The sequence below is a fragment of the Pan troglodytes genome, chromosome 14 (assembly GCF_028858775.2).
Source record: "Pan troglodytes isolate AG18354 chromosome 14, NHGRI_mPanTro3-v2.0_pri, whole genome shotgun sequence".
NCBI lineage: Eukaryota > Metazoa > Chordata > Mammalia > Primates > Hominidae > Pan > Pan troglodytes.
This window is the reverse complement of record NC_072412.2, coordinates 29,832,775-29,843,849: the sequence shown is the minus strand read 5'-3', so window position 1 is coordinate 29,843,849 and position 11,075 is coordinate 29,832,775. Positions and strand designations below refer to the sequence as shown.

At 44.1% G+C, this 11,075-nt stretch overlaps 1 non-coding gene across 1 annotated transcript; it reads left to right on the top strand.

Annotated features, from left to right (window-relative positions):
- The first annotated feature begins 286 nt into the window (after positions 1-286).
- TRNAN-GUU (transfer RNA asparagine (anticodon GUU)) lies at positions 287-360 on the top strand. Its single transcript has one exon. It is a non-coding gene; the product is annotated as a tRNA-Asn (tRNA).
- Positions 361-11,075: the final 10,715 nt, after the last annotated feature.

Below are 11,075 nucleotides of genomic sequence, written 5' to 3'. Positions count from 1 at the left end.
ACTGCGGACCACTGGCCGCTGCCGCCACGAGGGGCGCGCTTCGTCCCCAGAGAAGCCCGGAGTCACGCGGCCTCGCCCGCCCCCTCCCGCGCGCCGGGGCACAGCCTTTCCCCCCGCGGCCGCCGCTGGGCACCTCGGCCGCTTCCGCTGCCTCCTCGGTGCGCCCCGCGACTTCTCAGCCCGTGCCTGGGGTGGCAACGCCTGGGGTGGCGACGCCCAGGGTGGCTAGAGCGGCTGCTGGCGCCGCGGAAATCTGTACACACCGCAGCGGGGCCTGAGTAACTGGGTCTCTGTGGCGCAATCGGTTAGCGCGTTCGGCTGTTAACCGAAAGGTTGGTGGTTCGAGCCCACCCAGGGACGGTCAGCGCTTCTTTTCCCGAGACAACATTTACCCGATGGTTCATTTTAATAATGAGATTTTTAATCGAATAGGAGCATGATGCTACAACGTTTCCAGGACATGGACAGACAATATCCTCTTAATGTGTGGTGCCTTGTGGCTGGGCCCAAGGGAGAGACTGTGTCTGCACTGGAAGCCATGGTTTGGCAATTCTATTCCTACTACTTATCCAAGGGAAACTTGCACGTGTGCTTCAAGAGACCTTCCCAACAATGCTCACAAACGGCAGTGGTAATAGCAAAACAGCAACTCAATTGCCCATTGACTGGTGAATTTATAAATTCCATTGGTGTTTCTCAGAAAAATCTGGCACCACCAAAAAGCAAATGTAGTTATTTAAGATCGCCTTCTTTGCTTCCAAAAGCATGAGCAGCCTTCCAGATGAAAACGTGTAGAGGAGTCATTTTAAAGCATATGGAAGCTTACCATCTTAAGAAACTATTTATTCAGTTAAGTTCTGTTACAGCTTTTGGACAACGGACTTGAATCTAGGGAAAAATGTTAATGTTTACCTTAGATTGCTGACAGAATTAACCCTGAAATTAAACTCCAGCAGAAATTGTGCGGGTTCCTGTTACAAGTTCTTGAATAACATATTTTCAACTCTGGTCTAACAGAGGACACATATTTTTCAAGCAGAATATTCACATAAGACTTTAAGTAAAGATAGAAAAACACATGATAATATGATAACATGATGATATAATTTATTTCTACCAAGATTCAGGTCCTATGGTAGGTGCTTTATCTCTGGGATCTACTTACCTCCAACAGAACTTAGAGGCCTGGAAGAAGGAGTAGTTAATAGAGTCACTAGGCTATCTTTAAAGGAATGCCTTGGCAAATGTTTGCTGATAGTTATCAATCAAATAATTGTCGATAACACAATACCCTCTGTTGTTTAGTTAGTAGCCCTGGAGAAGGAGACACAACGTCGTACTTATGGTGGAATTCCAGGCAACAGAACAAGTAGCTCTCAAAAATTTTCTTAGAGGCCGGGCGCAGTGGCTCACACCTGTAATCCCAGCACTTTGGGAGGCCAAGGTGGGCAGATCATGGGGTCAGGAGTTCAAGACCAGCCTGGCTAACATAGTGAAATCCTGCCTTTATTAAAAATATAAAAATTAACTAGGCATGATGGTGCACACCTGTAGTCCCAGCTACTCAGGAGGCTGAGGCAGGAGAATCACTTGAACCTGAGAGGTGGAGGTTGCAGTAAGCTGAGATCGTGCCACTGCACTCCAGCCTGGGTGACAGAGCAAGGCTCCTTCTCAGAAAAAAAAAAAAAAAAAAAAAATGTTCTTAGGTAGGAATCTTTCTGATGCCCATCAAATTCCAAACGTCCTGTCTACACTTCTGGGTAGCTTATAGTAGAAACCACAAAATGAGGGGAAATTAGATCATAAGATAATTTATATACTGTTCAAACCTAGTCTTACATTTCAAGATGCAGGGCATATATTTGCTATCACTACAATTACAGGGACTTAGAAAACATGCCCTTAGAAAACATGCCCTTCCACTTTGAAGCTGAATATATTACCCTAGGCGAGAGCAGAGATCATTTTCTGTTATCAATGATCATTTTTAGGCTCCAAGGGATTTCCTTCAAGATACACTTCAAATTCTTTTTGTTGTTGTTGTTGTTTTCAGACGGGGTCTTGCACTGTTGCCCAGGCTGGAGTGCAGTGGCGCAGTCTCCGCCCACTGCAAGCTCCGCCTCCCGGGTTCATGCCATTCTCCTGCCTCAGCTCCCCAAGTAGCTGGGACTACGGGCGCCCGCCACCACGCCCGGCTAATTTTTTGTACTTTTTTTTTAGTAGAGACGGGGTTTCACCATGTTAGCCAGGATGGTCTCGATCTCCTGACCTCGTGATCCGCCCACCTTGGCCTCCCAAAGTGCTGGGATTTCAGGCGTGAGCCACCGCTCCCGGCCTCAAATTCTTGAGCTTAGCAAAAGGGCTTCTATAGTCCATACCCTAGTCTCCTACCATGTTCCTTCATGAAAGCTTCACACAGTTACATGCAGTTACCAAGGGTTCCCTGAGTTACCCATGCAGCCTTACACGCCCCACCTAGATCCTCTCCCTGCTCTGCCCTTCTCCACCTCCACCCCACTTAGCTGGAAGACATCCGCTGAGGCATCACCTTCTCAGGGAACCTCCCCTGATGCTGCTTCGATCTGATATAGACACCCCTTCTCCCAGCAGTCACCACAACCCCCGGAAACAGTGAGTTGCTTGTCACCTCCACTGAGATATGAACTCCTTGGGAGTAGGGACCAGTTCTTCATTCCCAGTGCTTGCCCCTCTAGCACAGACCTGTCCCCTAGCACATGTTCAGTGCAGAGGCACTCTCTGCCTTCTCAGGGTATGGTTCACAGATGGACAACCAGATAAAAATGCATCTGATGGAGTGTCAGCAAGTCAGCCAAAGAAAAATGTTCCCAGGCCACGAAGTAAGTGGCCAACATAGACTGGGGCTGTGAGCCTTCATTGAGGATTTGAAACAACCCTGAGAGATGTGGGCAGGCAGGTGAGAGGCATTTAAGGCCAAGGAAAATTCCAGACAAAACGAGAGCGAGGGTAAGAAATGAACATAACCAGTACATAGGACAAGTGTACTTCAAGAAGGTGCAGGGGAAATGTTCTTAGCTCCTGGAAGGTCCTTGAATACCTAGGATGCGGCTAACTTTACCCATAAAGGAAGGGAGTAACTTATTAGAGATTTCTGTTTCAGGGTAGAATGAAATCTATTTTAGGTGATTAGTGTGGCAGCAATGTAGGGGAAATAGTAGATCAGAAACTAGTTAGGAGGAAATTATATTTCAAACGAGGCACAATGAGGTTCTGGGTTCAAATGGGCCTGGAGAAGGCAGCATGGGTGCAATTCAAGGGAAAATTGGGCAAGTGTTGGGGACTGCAGCAGTGGGGAAGTGTCTATGGTGATGCCTACATTTAGAACCTGGCTGATGCTACTAATAGGAATTCAAAATCTGAAAGGGTCTTAAAGAAACCTAGGAATAAATATTACAAATTGTCCAAACTCTTAGCTTACCTTACATGTGGCTGATTCCCCACCATGGAGTTGCTCTGGAACCTAGAACCTAATTTCAGAAACAATCTTTGGCTTTGGGTTTTTTGGGGGTTTTTTTGTTTTGTTTTGTTTTTGCATAAGAAAGCATCTTTCATTGGATTTTGTTTTTCAGTTAAATTTCATTTTAGGTTTAAGTTAAACTTCATTTATTGAAGTCAAACTTCCCAAGAGGCTACCTTACGGGTACATGGAGCCCTGTGAAAATCCAAATGACAGCCTAAAGACCCTCTCCCTAAAATATCCATATTTAGAGATGAGATTTTGTCCAGTGTCCAAGAGAGTCATAGGCCCTCTAAAACAGAGTTCTTGGCCCCCAGGTTTTGAAGACCTGGCTTTTACTTTATTTATTGGATTTACATTCTAACTACTGATAAAGGCCACAAAGCATGTCAAATCCGAAGTGTTTAGGTATAGAAAAATTACTAAACTGGAGACTTTAAGGTAACACAAAAATAAAAAACCAGAATAGTTTAATACTATTGACAAGTCACAAAGAGAAACAAGTTTGATTTTTTTTGGCTTAGTAATTAAGTAGGTCTATAAAATTAATAATAAAGGACTTGAGACAAAAAAAAAAAAAAAAGCTGCCTTGAGGTTTTAACACTTAATGCTTTATTGTTGCAATCTGGAATGACCAGCTGGGAGGGGCTTTAATATATTGATCCTTTCAGGGTCGCTTCTGCGGAGATTTACTCCATCAGCAGATACCAATTTGCATTTTTTCCCTTGTGAGTTACTTTAATGACACCCAGCAAATTGCTATATTTTAGTTACCTCTCATAGAAATGGAGCCATTTTTCACCATGCTTTTTTAGTAAAAACAAAACAACAAAATTATTGTCTGTCAAAGATAAGAAACTAGTTATTCCCAAACAGGTATATCAAATGCACACTTCAAAATAAGGAGATTCTGAATTACCTTAGCAATAAACTGAGTACATTATTGTATGTGTGAATATGAACATAATGATCATTTATACTTCATTGAATGATATATTCACTTATACTTGAGTATAGGTCTGATCATTGGAATTCATTGTAATAAATATCACATAGGGCCGAGCACGATGGCTCACACCTATAATCCCAGCACTTTGGGAGGCCGAGGTGGGCGGATTGCCTGAGTTCAGAAATTCAAGACCAGCCTGAGCAACACAGTGAAACTCCATCTCTACTAAAATACAAAAAATTAGCCGGGCATGGTGGCATGCACCTGCAGTCCCAGCTACTCGGGAGGCTGAGGCAGAAGAATTGCTTGAGCCCAAGAGGCAGAGGCTGCAGTGAGCCAAGATCGCGCCACTGCACTCCAGCCTGGGCGACAAAGCGAGACTCCGGCTCTAAATAAATAAATAACACATACGTGAAAATCTGCCATGGATAAGAGCCAATATACAACTGAAGTTTAAAATATAGAATTTCTCTATTAATTACCAAGCACAGGGATTCTTTACACCACAAGCGCCACAGCCAATGGGACACCAGTTTACAACCGCAAACATTTTGCTATCCTGCTAAACAGGGCCGGTTTATATTGCCTTAAGGCCGAGGGGAGCATTCACTCTGAGGTGAGTTGTGGAGATACTTGAACCTCCTCAGCATATTTAGATAATATCAGCCTCCCAGCCCAGTGAAAAGGCTTGTAAGAAAGAGAAAGCTGGCAAGAAGGGTACTTTACCAAGCTTTTCCATGCCTGCACTAACTAAACAGGAAATGCATGTTCGTTTTCAGATTTGAAGTATTTCATAGGGTTCCTTTTCTCCCTATAAGCTCTGGCTTCTGTGTTAATCTACTGATTATTTTGAACTTCTCCAATACTAGATTTATCGTCACTGCAGTGCTTTGCTATCCTGCAAATATTAGTAAGTGCCTTTTCATGGATGTGCCGTGCTTAGAAGCATCCTGAGGCGCCTTTCAGCCGCCTTTGCTTCTTCCATGGTTCCTTGAGGGAACACTGGCTGGGGAATTAGGGATGTGAACCTATTGGTGTTTTTGAAAAGCTGTCAAAATAGCAAAATTCCAACAAATCGAGTGTAATAATTTAATTGGCTTTTACTAGCGATACATGAGTCGGGCAGCATCCCATCTATAAATAGAAGGGTACTTCAATGAGCTGAGCAGAGGAGATAGGTTTTACAGGCAGAAATAGACCAAAGAAAGCAGAAACCAAGAATGAAAGCAGATTGGTCATTTCAAAGTTTCTTTCCTTGTAGGATTAAAGCAGAAGAGCCTCATCATGCTGGCTCAGGTTGACCGGGCCTCTTCTAATTGGTTGCTGTGAATCTTTTGCTTTTTTTGAAAAACCGACCTGTTTCAAAGTTCAGTTTGAGTGCATAGCACCTAGGACAAGTGAAGCCATTCAGGTTTGGTCTGTTCTTTGGGCCTAGGGCAGGAGCTTAGGCCAAAACAATGGTCTCTTTAAATTTTACTCAATACAGCTAAAAGGGCCAGAGAAACAGTCACAAATATGTTCACTGAGCAGGCCTGTTCAGAGCCCACGAACCATACCTAGGTGACTCTTTACGTGTGGCAGGGGTGCCCAAGCAGGCTCTGCCTCTGAAAACAGCTCAGAATTTAGTCATTAGTTTAATGTCACTTTGGGATGCTTTCTTTAATCCACCAGATTTTTTCCGCCTCTTCTACCATGAACTCCCAAAGCATCCTCTTCCTCCAATGCCATAAGTCATGTCTTTTGGCCCTACGGCCTCTGACTACAGTCTTTTGGACTACAGCCGTTGACTCTAAGCTTGAAGAGGCTGTTCCATTTTGTGTTCTTTTCGTCTATAGTATCCAGCAAAACTCTCTAATCAATTGTATCTTTCACTTTTCTTACTCTTTTCCTGACTTACACAGTGCATGATCGTGAAATGGTAGGTGGATGAAAGACTGGCTAAAACTTCATAGACCTTCCTCCTGGCCTTTTTTCTTCTGAAAAATTGGCATTAAATCATTGTAATTTACACTTTTAATGTGGCGTTCAATAATATTTCACTGAAAAATTTTCCCTGATAATTTCAATGTACTGTGGGAATTAAATGTAATAACAAATAATATGTGTTGGCCGGGTGTGGCCGGGTGTAGCGGCTCACACCTGTAATCCCAGCACTTTGAGACGCCAAGGTGGGCAGATTGCTTGAGCCCAGGAGTTCGAGACCAGCCTTGGCAACACAGTGAATTTCGGTATTTAACAAAAATACAAAAATTAGCCAGTTTCATAACCTGGTCTCAAAATAAATAAATCAGTAGAATATTTTTTAATTAAAAAATGTTATTAAATGTAGTATGAAAGATATGTGAATGGCGTATTCTAAATGGTTAAAGAATAGTGAAGGTTGTTCAATAAGTATTTGAACAATAAGTTTACTGTTTGGGGAAAAAATAGTACAAAATAGAAACTTCAATGTTACACATCAAAATACATTACAAATAATCAAAGATTCATATACCAAAAGAGAAAGCAAAGGAAAGAAAAAAAAACATAGTTTCATTCGAAGATATATATATTCTTTTGGTGGAAACAATCTTGCTAAAACATGATGCCAGAAGGAAAAGAATGTAAAATAATGTTAAACTTCTACATGTCGAAACATTAAAGATGATGATCAAGCATAAACCAAAATTGCCAAATGACAGAGAAGATTTAATATCGTTACACCTAGAGGTGATATAAATGAGATCCCAATTCAACGACTGCAAGTCTGAAGGGAGGCCCACAGAGCTTCTCACACTTCTTGTTCAGACACACCCTGCCCCCAGTCTCTTTCTCCAAAAGATTCCTTGCCTTGTCTTTTAAACTGCCCAGGAGGCCAATCCCAAGAGAGATATAACAATTAGAACTCAGTCTCCCTCGGCTGGGTGTGGTGGCTCACGCCCATAATCCCAGCACTTTGAGAGGCAGGAGAATCCCAAAAACCCTCTCCCCAGGAGACCCCTTCATAAGTTGTACTCTTTTCTTTTTTGTTGTTGTTTTTGAGACAGGGTCTCACTCTGTTGCCCAGGTTGGAGTGCAGTGGCACGATCTCAGCTCACTGCAACCTCCGCTTCCCAGGTTCAAGTGATTCTCTTGCCTCAGCCTCTCAAGTAGCTGGGACTACAGGCACACGCCACCACGCCCAGTTGATTTTTGTATTTTTAGTAGAGATGGGGTTTTGCCATGTTGGTCAGACTGGTCTCAAACTCCTGGCTTCAAGCAATTCGCCCGTCTCGGCCTCCCAAAGTGCTGGGACTACAGGCATGAGCCACTGCATCCAGCCTAAGCTGCACTCTTGATCGCTGTCACCCTGTGAAGACTGAGCCTCCCAGGACACTGAAGCCTAGACCTAACCTCGCCCCCTGGCCCTCCCACGGTGCCTTTTGGAATGTGTGGTCTGTCTTTAATCCCACTGCCCCAGTTTTTTTCTGCCAACAGTCCCTTCCCTGCTGTCGTGCTAAGTGGAACCTGAATGTTCGCTGAATGTCCCTTTACAGCCCTGGCCAGTGGTGGCTGTCTTATCTCCCACATTCCACATACTTTTGGGCCTGGAGATGAGAGAGGTTCTTCCTTGTTGCCATTTCAGCCACTCCCTCCCCTGCCCACTCAACCCTCCAGTGACTCTGAAACACTTTGGACTGAGCCCCTGCCCCTGCTCCTTTGGCTGTCACCTGCTGTTTTCATGGCGTTCTGCCTGTCCTTGAGGATTTTTGCTCCGGCTCACTGTATATTTCTTTCTGCTAGGGCCACTGCTGCCATTTAGATGACTTTGCCTCACACAGAGACAATCCATGTGCCATCCCAGACTCTTGGTGCCTCTTTCTCCTCATTTTTCACGAATTCTTGCCAACTCTGGCCCTGCAGTTTCCTTGTCATACGCAGACTTTGTCATCACCTGTAACCTTGCTATCTCCAGAAGCTTAATTTCAAGCACACTACTTTCTAGCCAGCTTACTTCCTCCACAAGTGCCTCTCTGCCATTCTTTGAACCTTGCTCTGATCCACTGAGCTCTGCCACCACTCAGCAGACAGCCACTTCCTGTGTTCCTTACTTATCCATCCCTACAATCATTACCCTTGCAGGAAGCCTTAATTCCTTTTCTCCTCTATCTCCTTGTCCCATCTGCCTGACAATTCCTCTACATTGGCTGAAATTAACTTCACACTTACTCTCTCTGTCCTGCACCTGAGCAGTTAAATACAACTGGAGAAAAATAAACCACCATCTTAGCTGGTCTCCATTAAATTGATGACCATAAACTTCCCATGGGCTCTCCGCACAGCTTAGCAAGCCCACTGCATGTCCCTATTCAATTAGCTCTCCATTCTGAGACCAATATTTCACACCTGTCTTCCTCCATGTTCAACTCCTTCTCCCCTCACACCCTCAGCTGATGATCTATTTATTTCCCTAAGAAAATAATCAGAAGAGACCGTTCTCATTCTTTTATCAGCAAATCTCTTAGCATCTGAGCCTAAGTACTTTGTCTTTCCTATTAATAAAATAATTTTTCTAGCTCTTAGGGTCACACCGCCTCCTCTTAGACACTGGATCCCATTCCTGGAGAAGTTTGCTCCCGCAAGCGCCCCTTCTCTCACCTACAACATCCATGTGTCAGCCTCTCCCATCTTCAGAACAGTAACAAAAACCTTGACCTCACATTGCCCCACGAGGCACCAGAAAATGTTTCAAGAGTGAGTCCATAGCTCCACTTTCTCACCATCCCTTCTCTTGAGCCCACTCACACTTGTTCATGTGAAACTGTTCACGTGGAGTTAGCAGAGCTAACTTCCCTGTTGCCAGAGCCAGTGGCCAATTACTCTATTACTCTTTTTCAGCAGCATCTGACAGATAATCATCCCTTCCTTTTAAAAAAAAGAAAAGCATTCTTCCTTGTATTTTCAGGGCACCACACTCCTATTGAATGAAGCTAGGCAGGCAACCATGTGACTAAAGGAAGAACATTCCAGGAAGAGCAAAAGTCAGGAGGAGCAAGTGTGCTTGGCCTTTGCCTTGGTCTGCTTGGGCTGCTATCACAAAATATCTTAGACTGGATAATTTATAAATGTTAGAAATTTAGTCTGGGCATGGTGGCTCATGCCTATAATCCAAGCACTTTGGGAGGCCAAGGCAGGCAGATCACTTGAGGTCAGGAGTTTGAGACCAGTCTGGCCAACATGGCAAAACCCTGTCTCTACAAAAAAATACAAAAATTAGTCGGGCATGGTGTCATACACCTATAGTCCCAACCACTTGGGAGGCTTAGGCACCAGACTTGCTTGAACCAGGAAGTGGAGGTTGCAGTGAGCCGAGATGGTGCAACTGCACTCCAGCCTGGATAAGGGAGCAAGACTCTGTCTTGAAAAATATATATATATATTGCTCACAGTTCTATAAACCAGGAAGTCCAAGATCAAGGCACCATTTTTGTTCTCCAGAGCTGTTTTAAGTCCCTAAATGACCCCATCCTATACCATGATTCACACATTCCTAATTCCCAAACGGCTATCTCCAGGGTGTCCCTCTCCGCTGAGCTCCAGTGTTGCAGATCTATCTTCCTATTAAATCATCTCCACTCGAAAGTCTAATAGGAATCTCACACTTAACACACTCCTAATGGGATTATCTTATCCCCTTTAAATTCTTTCCTTCCCAAATCTGACCCATCTCAGGAAATGGCACAATTGCTCAGTCAATAAAACCTGGAGTTCATTTTGACTCCTCTTCTACCTCACAGCCAATGCACATATCTTGAAATGTAACAGTAATCCAACTACTCTTGAACACCTCCAGTTACCACCCTAAACTCCAAGGAGATTGTAATAGACTAGGACTCCTATTCAGATTATCTGTAGACAGTCTCCCCACTTCAGTGATCCTTTTAAAACCCAGATCAGATCATATTACCCTCTTGCCTGAAACTTTCCTGAGGTTATCTATTATTCTCAGCTTAAACAAAGTCCTCACTATGGCCTACAAAGCCATATGAGATCTGGTGTCTGCTAGCCTCTTTACTCATGTCCTAACTCTCCTTCACTGATCACTCTGCTCAACCACACTGGCCTCTTCCTTGTCCTCAGTCATGCTGCTGTGGTCTCAATGTTTGTGTCCCCCCAAAATTAGTGAAGTCTAAATCCCCAATCCAACAGTATTAAGAGATGGGGCCACTGGAGAGATGGTTGAGGGCTCTGTGCCCCTCTTATGCCGTGTGAGGACAGTGAGAGAACCAGCCATGAAGCAGAGCAGCTTTCCTCAGAATGTGCTGATACCTTGATCTTGGACTTCCCAGCTTCTAGAACTATAAGCAATACACTTCTATTATTTATACATTTTACCCAGTCTAAGGTATTTTGTTATAGCAGCCCATACGGACCAGACACATGCCTAGCACTCACTCCATGACTTTTGTTCTCCTGGAACGCTCTTCCTGCAATCACATGGCGAACTCCCTAACTTTATTGAAGCCTCTTCTCAAACATCACCCACCTCCAAGAAACCTTCCAAGTCTACCTGGTCTAAAATACTTCTCCCTCTCATCCACTCCTCTTCTCCATAGCATTTAGTGCCATCTGACATAAGAATCAGTCCTCATTACTCACAGATTCCGTATT